We start from the raw sequence: 12,376 nt of genomic DNA, 5'->3' as shown, positions 1-12,376 counted from the left end.
TCAAAGCAATGACTGGTGAACACTGATGCAACATAATGGGGTGTCTCTGAGTGGGTTCCTCACTCCATCCTCCCCCTCACTTTACACCAAACATTGAAGTACTCATATCAAATTTTATTATCAAAATATTTCTGAGCCAAATTGTGCTTAAAAAACAAACTGCTTTTCATCAGATGCTAACTAAGATGCAGGGAAGCAGACTAAAGAATGGAGACAACAAGGTGAATATCACAGGTAGTTGCCTGTGTACCACAGGCCACAAAGCTGCAGATTGTACATCACAGTCTCGATATCACAGATGCAGGTTAGATAACACAGTGCTGCCTCAGCTTTGCACAGCACCAATAGCAGCAAGCACCTTGGTGACTATCATTGAGAGAAGGCTGTGTGTTACAAAGGGGTAAGCTGAAGTTTAGGGAGTGGGTTGAAAATTTTAGAGTGCCATTTTGAGTATATCATTGTGCAGATTGAGTCTTCCAAGGTATGGTGCAAGTATTTTACAGAACGTTGACTATCACACAGTGTTGCTTAAGAGCTTCTGGGTATTATTTGAAGATGTAATTTGACTATTGCAGAGAATACTGAGTATTTCAAGGTAATTGTATTTCCAAAGGTGTTTTGAGTATACTCAGTCATAGCTTGAATACTTGAAGGTGTAGGTTGGGTATTGCAGAACACAGTCAGCCTATGTTAGGGGATAATTTAACATGTTGCAGGGTGCAATTTGTGTAATTAAAGTAAGTTGGATATTGCAAGGTTTAGTTTGAGTAATTCAGTTTCGGTTCTCCAGGGTGTAATTTCAGTACTGCAGATATGTCAGGCTCTGAGTTGAATATTGCAGGGTTTGGACATAGTGTGATTGGGTGTGGGCTGAATACTTGGCTAAAGAGAAAAGCTTGTGGTTCTGTGAGTATCGCCGCTGCCTCTGAGTCAGAAGCTGCAAGTCCAAGTCCATGTTGGTGCTGGAGGCCAAAAAAATGTACATTCGTAACATAGCCAAACAGGTTGAGTATCAGCACATGGACTGACTTACAGTAAGAGTGGGAGAGATTCCAGGTAATCCCAATGGTAAAAGTAAAGTTGCAGCCTCTACCATCGCTATCCAGCTCCAATCTCCAAAATTGTGTGAAGAGCACATTGCCATAGCAACATGAGTGAACTATAACACACATGCATACATTGAAAATTATAGAGTATTGGTCAGAATTGTTTTGGGGATCAAAACATGATTGGATATCATGTCAGGGTAGATTTTAAAGATCAGAATTTGATTGGCTAGTTTCCCATGATTCATTTGGGAATTGGAGTCTGATTCAATAGTTACTCACGCTCAGCTTGTGAATTGAAGTCAGTTCGGATAGTTTCTCAGGATCAGTTGGGAATCAGAGTCTGATTGAATAGTATCTCAGTGTCGGTTTCTGAAAAGAATCTGATTGGATAGTTTATCAGGATTGGTTTCTGAATTGGAATCTGATTGGATAGTTTATCAGGATTGGTTTCTGAATTGGAATCTGATTGGATAGTTTATCAGGATTGGTTTCTGAATCAGCGTCTGTTGGGATAATCCAGCTGTGCAATTGGAGTCAGTTGGTTAGCTACAGTCCAGCCAATCTTGTGAAGTCCTGAGAGATGAGTTACTTTGTGCTGGTATTGGCTGAGATGGGATTTTACAGCTTCCTGCACCAGAGTACAGAAACTTTAACAAAAAAAAGTAAAATTATTTACATGCTGGAAATCTGAAATAAAAGCAGATAATGCTGGTAATACTCAGCAGGCCAGGCATCATCTTGTGGAGACAGAATCCAAGTTAATCTGCAATTCAAGCTAATCTGCCATTCAAGCCTCTTAAAATAACTTAAGAAGGAGTGTAAATGTCTGCATGAATGAACTATTGAAACTTCAACAAATCCCTCCAAGAATGAGGATCAACTTGTGTGCCAAATAAAAAAGTGAACCGTGAATGTGGGTAGCATCTTTGACATTCACCTTGTGGGCTTTGAGTGTTTCCAAAACCCCTGCAAATGTTCACAACGCAGTATTTGACATTATGGATTATGAAGTTCTTGAGCAGATTAATATGAAAAAAATGCCAGAGCTATTTGAGGTTTTGGCAGGTTAACAAGTGGACAAAAGACCAAGTTCAGATGAGTTGTATCCCAGACTATTATGGTAGACGAGGGCCAAAGTTACAGGGGCCCTGACCCAAATTTTTAAAATGTCTCTGTTCTCAGAAGGGATCCCAGAGGACTGCAAAGAGAGTGAATGTGATTCCACATTTCATGGTTTTCAGTAAGGCCTTTGACAAAGTCCCACATGGGAAACTGATAAAGAAAGTAAAAGCACATGGAATCCAGGACAGCTTGGCAAGATGGATCCAAAAGAGACAGATAGTGCTGGTCAAAGGCTGTTTGTGTGACTGGAGCCTGATGTGCAGTGGCATACCACGGGGATTAGTGCTGTGTCCTGTCTTGTTTGTGATATTCATAAATGATATGGATGATAATATGTGATAAGTATGATTGCAGATGGCACAAAGATTGGCCAGGTGGTTGATAGTGGGCAAGAAGATCTCAGGTTACAGGAGAATATAGGCAGAATTGTTCAGATGTGCAGATTAGTGGCAGATGGAATTTAACCCTGATAAACGTGAAGTGATGCACATTGGAAGAAGAAACAAGGTAAGGGAGAATCCAATGAATAGCAAGGCACTAGGAACCTCAGAGGAACCAAGGGATCTCGGGGTGCTTGTCCATCGACCTCTACACCTAAGGTGGCATAAGGTTGATAAGGTAGTTAAGAAGGTACATGAGACACTTGTGTTTATCGGTGGTGGAATAGATTATAAGATCATGGAGGTTATGTTGGAGCTGTACAGGATTTTGGTTAGGCCATAGCTGGAGTACTGGGTGCAGTTCTGGTCACCACATTGTAGGAAAGATGTGATTGCACTGGAGGGGTTGCAGAGAATATTCACCAGGATGTTGCCTGGGATGAAACATTTCAGCAATGAAGCGAGGCTGGATAAGCTTGGGTTGTTTTCTTTGGAGAAGAGAAAGATGAAGGAGGATCTGACTGAGGTGTCAAAGATTACAGGGCATGTAAGGGTAATAGAAAGCAGCAATTCCTCTTTGTCGAAAATTCAAGAACAAGAACTTTACCATTACAGTGAAAGCCAGGATGTTTGGAAGAGATTTGAAGAAAACAATTTTACCCACAGGTTGGTGGGTGTCTGGAACGCACTGCTTAAGAGGAAGCAGGAAACCTCACAACCTGTAAAAAGTACGAGGATGAGCACTTGATGTGTCGTAATATTCAAGGTTCTGAGCCTGTTGCGAGACACTGGGACCAGTGTAGGTAGTCATATATTTCTGGTAGAAGAGTGTTGATAAGCTAAAGGTCCTTTTCTGGACTAGAAGATTCTATGAATACAGCTTGTGATGCCTGCTAAATTCTTTACATTCATTTAAAAGTTACTTTGAGTAAAACATTCATTTGTGCAATGAAAAATGAGTCTGACTACTCAAATAAGGAGAGCTGCTCATGGTTGGAAAGAGGGGACACCTGACTTCTCCACTGAGTGTGTGCAAAACTAGGGCCTGAAGAAATGGGGTTGGCCTCTAAGCCAGGTCCTTACTTTTGAATTCAACATTTATACTCATAAATGCAAGGGTCATAAAGATCTTTTTAATAATCTACACTATTTGTCATACATGCCTAAGAACATAGCTGAAAATGTGTTGCTGGAAAAGCGCAGCAGGTGCCTAAAAATATAAACAGGATCAAGCAAGGTTTCCAAGCTGAATCCCCACCACTATCTTGGATCATGACCTATCTATCTTCTTTCTCAAAACTCCATCTGTTCACCCTATCCCCATATCATTAATTCCATTTGTTTGCAAAATCTGTCAATCTCTGACTTGATCTGTTTGCCGAGTGAACATCTACAGCTCTCTGTGACAAAGAATTCCAATGTGCACACCCCACTGAATGACGAGCTTTCTTCACATGATAATCCTAGATAGCTAGACTCTTATTCAATGACTTCCATCCTTGGGTTCAGGTTTCCCCAGCGAGAGAAACATCCCCCAAGAGGATTCTACCCCATCAAGCCCTTTAAATATTTTAAATATTTGATACATTTTTAATTCTTACTAAGGTAAGCACGCTGTTCACTTGTTTAGGAACCCAAAATTCTGCTCAGTACTTCACATGTGATCTGAGCAATGCCCAGAATAATTACAATGAAACAACTCTACTCTTATGCTCCAAACCTTTTGGAATGAAGGCTGCAGAATATTAGCTTGATGTGGCCACATGTTAAATTTCCGTGATCAATACAGAAGAATACCCATTTCCTTTGAATGCCAATGTTTTTGAATCTATTGCCATTTTAAAAAAGACTGCTTTTCTATTTTTCCCCTCCCCAATGGATAAGTTCATACTTGCCCATTGACACTTTCTTGCCCATTTACGTGAGTATAATCCTTTTTCAACCTCTCTTCTTCCTCCTCCTCACAGCTTACTTTCACATCTTACATTGTATCATCAGAAACCTTGATATATTTCACATGGCTCCTAATTTAAGATATTGAAATATATGAGGGATAGGCAATGATCCTTCCGGTATTCCCACTCTCTGTTTTCTGTTCATTAATTAATCTTCAATCCATCTTAAAATCCAATCATATTCACCCCAAGTTTGTCCAGTAACCCTGTTAGTTGCAACTTAAAAAAGACATGTTCACTGTTCAACCATACTATGTGTTTTTATGTGCAATCATGTCCCAAATATCCCTTACTGCTGTTTTTCACCTAAAGATTTATAGTTTCCTCCTTTTTCTCTTCCCTCTTTCTTGAATATTTGGGTTTGGTCTACAGGGACCATTCTAAAATCTAAGGAATTCTGGAAAATCAAAACAAATCCATTCACAATGTCTCACTACCTCATTGAAAACTTAGAATGTAGTTCATTGGATCCAAGGGATCTGTTCCAAGTTAGTCCCATTTCTCTGGTAGTATTTCTTCATTGAAACTAAATTACTCAATCTCACTCAGTCTTTGGTTATCCACTGTTTTGAATGGAGTGAAGACAGATACAAAATATTTGTTTTAAATGCCATTTCCTATTCCCTAGTACAGTTTCTCCTATCTCTACCTATAAACGATCTATGTTTACTTTCACTTTTCTCTTCCCTAGATGCTTTGATATCTCTTTACTTTTACTTATTCAGCCAATTTATTCATATTGTCTTTTCTCTCCATCAATTTGTTCATTATCTTTTTCTGAATTCCTCCTGATCGTTGGGCTTGGTAATCTTTCTTTGGCAAACTTAAGTCAAATAATATAATACAGTCTTTACTTTTTCTTTGCTATCAATGATTGGACCAGTTATCCTGTGGAGTTTTTATTTCTTAAAGAAACATAATGTATATTTGTCATGAATAATGTATTATTTAATTAAATGTTTGCTGTATCTTAGCTACTTTCACATCTTTTAATCTAAGTTCCCAATGTTCCTTTGCTAACATATCCCTCAAACCTATGTAGTTTGCTTAGTTCAGATTTAAATGTGAGTTTCAGGTTTAATCACTCTCAAACTCAAGATAAAACTCCACCATATTCTGATCACTGTTCCCTAAAGGCTCTTTAGTTATGGATTAACCTTTCTAATTGTTCAAAATTATACCTTATTGCCTTGTTAGTTTCTTCATTCCCTGGTCTAGAAAGTGAGCTTGAATGCATTCCATGAACTCATCCTCTGCAATATTCCAGCAAGTTTGACCTGCCTAGTCTTTATGAAAGTTAAAGTTCCTCAGGATTACTGATTCACCTTTGTTGCATGCATCTCTCATTTCTTGATTTGTATACTGTTTAATATTAAGTCGACTCTTTGGGAGGGATATAAGTTACTGTGACGAATGTTTTCCATCCCTTGTGGTCTCTTCTGTGATTCTGCTTCTAACCTGTGTGTTAAGATCCTTTCTCTCTATTTCCTTTACACAAGTTTTTATTATGGGGGCAACCCCTCCATCTTTTCCATTTCATTTATTTCTTCTTTAAATTGGGTTTCCTGGACTATGTAGTTCCCAACACTGGTCACTTTGCAACCACATCTCCCTAACAGTATTAGATCAAATCCATTAATTTGTATCTGTGATGTTAATTCATTTATTTTGTTTTAGATTCTATGCTTTGCATATTCAGATATACTCCCTTAGCTTGAAAGTTTTGTAATTTCCCCTGATGTTACCTTAAGTCACTGGTGATTTATTGCCTTTATCTCTTTTCCTGAATAATTTTTACCCAAATCACTGCTGTTCGGTGTGCCTTTCTTTTACTGGCTTTGCATAGAATCATATCTTCCCTTCGGCCCAACAAGTCCACACCGAAGAGTAAACCACCCAGACCCATTCCCCTGCTTCTTTGCACTTACCCCTGACTAATGCACCTAACCTACACATCCCTGAATACTACGGGCAATTTAACACAGCCAATTCACCTAACCTGCACATCTTTGGAGGAAACTGGAGCACCCACAGGAAACCCACACAGGCACGGGGAGATTGTGCAAACTCCACACAGTCGCCTGAGCCACAGTGCTGCCCCACTTTATTCATACATTTAACCATTTAATCTGTTTATTTCTGTACCAATGTTAAAACTGTATTAGTAATTCATATTATCACTCCTCATTCTTCCACCTAAGCGTACTATTTCATACTTCTCTGTATTAAATTTCATCTACCATGCATGTTTCCCTTTTCACCAACCTGTCAATGTCCTTCACGAGCTGATTACTGTCCTCCTCGTTGTTTATTACATTTCCATCTCAAACTTTGGGATCGAAGTGCAGTTTATAGGGTCGGTTTCACTGAACATCCTGTGCCAGAACCCTTCAGATCAGTGAGGTCAAGGGCTGTTCACAGTGTAAAGTTCCAACAGCGACCCTCTGCTATGACTTTCTGCTGTGGATTTTACAAAAATGTAGTGTGAAAAAGCAGAAATGCCAAATCCTACTTTATTAATGTAGACTTTGTGGGTTGTTTATCTACTGCAAGCCAATGTGTTCTAGGAAGTCTTGATGGCGTAACTTTGCAGAGTGAACAAAATGATAACACAGGGCTGCAGCCCTTTCACCTGACCATGTCCCGCATAGAAACAGGTGTACCCTGAGGACAAGAGTCACTTGCATTGCTATACCTCCAGGGCTGTGGTCCAAGAGCTGCGAAATAGGATTCATTTAGCCAGATCTTGTTGACCAACGCAGACACAAAGGGTTGAATGGCTTCCTGTCTATGAGTCTAAGGAGTATCTCCCTTTCCAGCTTGATTTGTGGCTGGGTGTTGGGCCATTGGAGGGAGTATAAGAAGCTAACATAGTCTGGGAACTAATGTTAAAGAAACATTACACTTAAGTGACCGTTCATAATCACATGCTTCGTTGAAATTCAGATTTAGAAGCTGTGCACTAGCCCTGCTTTCATTGTGATCTGGAAGACAGCCAGAGTTTACTACCAAAGAGAAGAAGATGCTGCAGTGACAATTTCCCCAACAGCTTTCAACTGATATTGTAAATGCCAATTAAAATTCTTGTGATATGTTACAAAAATAAGATGTCTCTGCCCCTGATCTCCCACTCTCTAAATTTTCAGCCCCACTTTTGTTTTGAGGCAGGGTTAATGCGCATATGTACACATCAAGATGGGGGGGGGTTACAGTCCTTTATTGTCTCCCATTCCTCTGCTTCGGTCTCCCTCTTTCTCTTGGTCTCTTGCTCTTTCTCTTTGTACTCTCCCTACTCCCCTTCTCTCTACCTTTCCTTCTTCCTCTGTCTCTATATCACTCAATTTTCCCTGTCTCTTACTGTTTTTGCCTTTCCCCTTCTTTGTCTCTCTCTCTCTAATTGCCTCTCTGATCGATCAGGTGGCTGATCAGCAGCAGTTGGGTGTCAGTGTTGAATGAAGCTGTTGCTGAGTGAAACTGAAACTGGAACTCCAATGTAACCTCACTAAATAACTAAATAACACAAAAACCTAAGCACTAGTCAAATGTTAATGTTCTTGAAAAGCAAATAGTTACAAAAATTAATGGAAAAATATTTGACACATTGTAGTGTAGTTTGTGCCATTTATGCTGCATGGTGTCGTTAGTGTCAGTTGCACAGTTTGGTTCAGTTTATATTAGTGATTCTGTGTCGTTTAGTTTGTGCCAGTCGGACTCTGTGGTGCAGTTTGTATCAGTCAGGCAGTGTGTGCTGTAGTTTGTGTCAGTCATGCTGCATGGTGTAGTTTTTGTCAGTCAGACATTGTGGTGTCGTTTGTGTCAGTCACACTGCATGGTGTAGTTTATGTCAGTCATGTTGCGTGGTGTAGTTTGTGTCAGTCATGTTGCGTGGTGTAGTTTGTGTCTGTTGGACTGTGTGGTGTAGTTTATGTCAGTCACACTGCATGGTGTAGTTTGTGTCAGTTATGCTGCATGGTGTAGTTGTGTCAGTCAGACTGTGTGGTGTAGTTTGTGTCAGTCACACTGCATGGTGCAGTTTGTGTCAGTCATGCTGCGTGATGTAGTTTGTGTCAGTCGGACTGTGTGGTGTAGTTTGTGTCAGTCATGCTACATGGTGTAGTTTGTGTCACTCACTGCATGGTATAGTTTGTGTCAGTCACACTGTATGGTGTAGTTTGTGTCAATCAGATTGTGTGGTGTAGTTTGTATCAGTCAGGCAGTGTGCGCTGTAGTTTGTGTCAGTCACACTGGGTGGTGTCATTTGTGTCAGTCATACCATGTAGTATAGCTTGTGTCCATTAGACTGTTAAGCTTAGCTTGTATCGTGTAAGGACAGCAGTCAGCAGGCCTTTGAGCAGTTTGGGAGCCCAGCCGTTGTTTGAGGCAGCAGGATTTCTTACAAGACTGTCAAATATGGCAAGTATTTTTCCACTCCATCTATTTCATCATCATCTCTTTCTGCTTCCTCCTTGAGCTTTATTTCATCACTCTTTGGCCCTCTGACTGTTCTGTTTTTTTTTCACCTTCAGGGACGAAATATTTAACTGTCTTCACCTCATTATGTGAAACTCTCACCCAGGCCCTCAAACTCTCACCCTTTCCTACAATTTTTTTAAAATACCCTGTCATGAGATATGGTGTTTTTTTTTGGTGTTTTCTTGTCCTTCCTTAACTGTCGTAATGACCATTTTCACACCCATTCTTGAACCAAGCTTCTGCTCATTATGCACAGTGTCTCCCTTCATGTCTTAACAACCAGGATTTTTATTGTTTTCCATTTGTAAATTATATGTCTGTGTGTGAATACATGTAACTGCGTGTGACTGAGCGCAAGTACATTTATGTGAAAGTGATTGCAAGTAGATGTTCACGTACTAAGACTTCTTTCCTGTGCATGTACATGTGTGTGCATGTGTGCGTGTGTGTTGGAGAGAGAAAGAAAGGAAATAAAGTGGAAGGGTTTCACAGCTGTAGACCACTCTTTGTCACCACCAATTGTCCTGAAATACTCGCAATCAATGAAGTTTTTTTGAAGTACGGAAACCAACCTACATTCAGCAAACACCCACAAACAGCAATGTGATCAAGAGCAGACAATCTATTTTAATTATGCTGATTGAAAGATGAATGTTGACCAGCACTTCAAGGAGAACACCGGTGAATGTCTTCAAAACAATGCCACAGGATCTTTTACACCCACCTGAGCTGACAGAGTTTAACTTCTCCTTCGAAAGATGCTGCTGCGGTTTGTGGAAATTTGTTCAGCTTGAATTGGCTTCTGTACTTCCTACATTACACTTCAGAAGCATTTCGGGACATCTGGTGGCCAGGAAAGGTAGTAAACAAATGTAAAGTCTTTCCATTTTATTTGCATTGCACACATCACATCCACAGCCATGTTCACCTGTACTTGGATTTGACAGTGCAGGATTACTTCCGTATTGCACTGAAGTGTCAGCTTTGATCTTTGTGCTCCAGCTGAGGTGTGGATCTTGAACCCAGATTTTGTGACTCAGAGGTGACAGGGCTATCCGTGCAGCCACAGCTGACAAGTGTGTATGTGAGTATTTTGTGCAAGTATAAGCATAAGACATGAGCAAGCAGATGGACTCGAAGTTTTATTATTTCTCAGGGATATATTAAAGATTGGCTCTTATATCTGAGGGCTGGAGAACAGCATAAAAAATCAATCCAGCCTTTCAAACAAAGGGGCAGGATTGCTCCAATCTCTTGTGCTGCACATTATTTCCTTGACTATTGTTAAAAATCACACATCACCAGGTTATAGTCCAACAGGTTTAATTGGAAGCACACTAGCTTTCGGAGCGACGCTCCTTCATCAGGTGATTGTGGAGGGCTCCACTATCACCTGATGAAGGAGTGTCGCTCCGAAAGTTAGTGCTTCCAAATAAACCTGTTGGACTATAACCTGGTGATGTGTGATTTTTAACTGTGTACACCCCAGTCCAACACCAGCATCTCCAAATCGTTAAAAATCAAGCCTTCAGAAAATATTTAATGTTTAAGCAAAATATATTCTTTTTTTTAAAGAAGACACTTCGGCAACAGATGTACAGGAGTGGTAGCATAGTGGCTGGGAATCCAGAGGACTGGACTTTGAGAGTTCAAATCTCACCAAGAGAGGTGGAGAGTTTAACTTCAATTGATTAAGTAAAGCTGGAATGAAAAAGCTGATATTGATTGTAATGACAGAAATCTACCAGATTGTCATAAAAATCTATCTGGATTACTAATGTCCTTTTGGAAAGGAAATCTCAGTCTGAGCTGGATCTGAATCCAGAGCCTCAGCGATATGGTGGGGTGATTAACTCCATTCGGGGATGACCTAGGAAGCCACTCATTGTCCATTTCTCATTTCCTTGGGAAGTTCCTTGATCCCTGTGTGTAAAACAAAAACTGATTAGAAGATGGCGCTTTTTTAACAGAAAGTTATGGAGAAACCACCAGATTTTTAAATAACTTCTGAAAATCAAACTAATGGCAAACAAATCTTAGAAAACCTCTTGTTCAAGGAGATTGAATCACTGATGTTAGAATCATTGGGTTTCCATAAATTGTATCATGAAGGTAATTATATGGAAGATTTAACATTATATAAAGAACATCTTATGACCTTGACCTCCAAAGTTGTTTTCAGAGAATCACCCCTGGTGTGGAAAGAGCTACAGCACCTGGTTTACAGACAGTAAAATCCTACATTCGGCAATGAGATACATTTTCATTAGATCTGTGGGGATACTTTTGGGGATATTGATCGTCGGATAAATGTCAGCTTGGAGAGTTTCCAGATCCCAAAGCACTTTTCATCCACCGATGACAGTTCAATCAGGTTGAATTTCCGTTTGAAAGATGTCACCTTTGCTAATGTGAGACTCCTTTAGTACTGAGGCATCAGCCTGTGAACTTTCACACTTGGAGGCAAGTTGATACTGATTCTCATTCAGTTAAGTGAGTTTGTTATTTATTAATCTGTACATTCACTCAATGGGAAACAAAACAGATTACCGTATACTCACTCAGATTCCATCTTTGAAGAAATTAAGGAACATTCAAAGAACTGGTTCAGGCCACAAGGATATTTTGTTGTTATTTCCCAGGCTCCACTGCCATTCTGACATATATAGAGCATTGGGAGTCTGCTCCCATTGAGGAACACAATGCTAGTGACAGGCAGGTACTGAATTACAGAAGTACAGAATTGTTATAGTGCAGAAGGATACCATTTGACATGTTATTTCTGCATGGGCTTCTGAATAAGCAGTATGGCTTAGTGTGACTCTTCTGCCTTCTCCTCATAACTCTATATATTGGTCCTATTCACATAATCATCTAAAGTCTTCTTGAATGTCTGAATTAAACTTACCTCCAACACGCTTGTATGTATTCCAGATACAAAACAGAAATTGCTGGAAAAGCTCAGCAGGTCTGGCAGCATCTGTGGAGAGAAATCAGAGTTAACATTTCAGGTTGAGTGACTCTTCCTCAGAACAGATACTGTGCATTCCAGACAGTAACTACTCACTGTGTGAAAATGTTTTATCACACTCTGCATTGTCTTATTTTACAAATGATTTTAAATTTGTACTTTATTTTTCTCAATCCTTTTACGAGCAGGAAGTTTCTCCCTATCTACTCTGTCCATATCCTTCATGTTTTCTAATATTACCATTAAATCACCTCTTAGCCTGCTCCTCTTTAAGGCAAACAGTCCCAACTTCTGCAGTCTACCTTTATGACTGAGGTTTCTCATGCATGGAACTATATTCATAAACCTTTTCTGCATTCTCTCCAATGCATTCACATCCTTCATAAAGTGCGGTGTCCAGAACTGAGCACAATACTCCAGCAGAGG

At 39.9% G+C, this 12,376-nt stretch overlaps 1 protein-coding gene across 1 annotated transcript in view; it reads left to right on the top strand.

Annotated features, from left to right (window-relative positions):
* The window catches only part of LOC132825790 (TRAF3-interacting protein 1-like), a 262,419-nt gene that overhangs the window by 149,574 nt on the left and 100,469 nt on the right, over window positions 1-12,376 (top strand). The gene's annotated exons all lie outside the window — the stretch shown is intronic.

This window comes from Hemiscyllium ocellatum, chromosome 21 (genome assembly GCF_020745735.1).
Source record: "Hemiscyllium ocellatum isolate sHemOce1 chromosome 21, sHemOce1.pat.X.cur, whole genome shotgun sequence".
Taxonomy (NCBI): domain Eukaryota; kingdom Metazoa; phylum Chordata; class Chondrichthyes; order Orectolobiformes; family Hemiscylliidae; genus Hemiscyllium; species Hemiscyllium ocellatum.
Note: the sequence above shows the minus strand (reverse complement) of the source record. Positions and strands in the feature narration are given on the sequence as shown.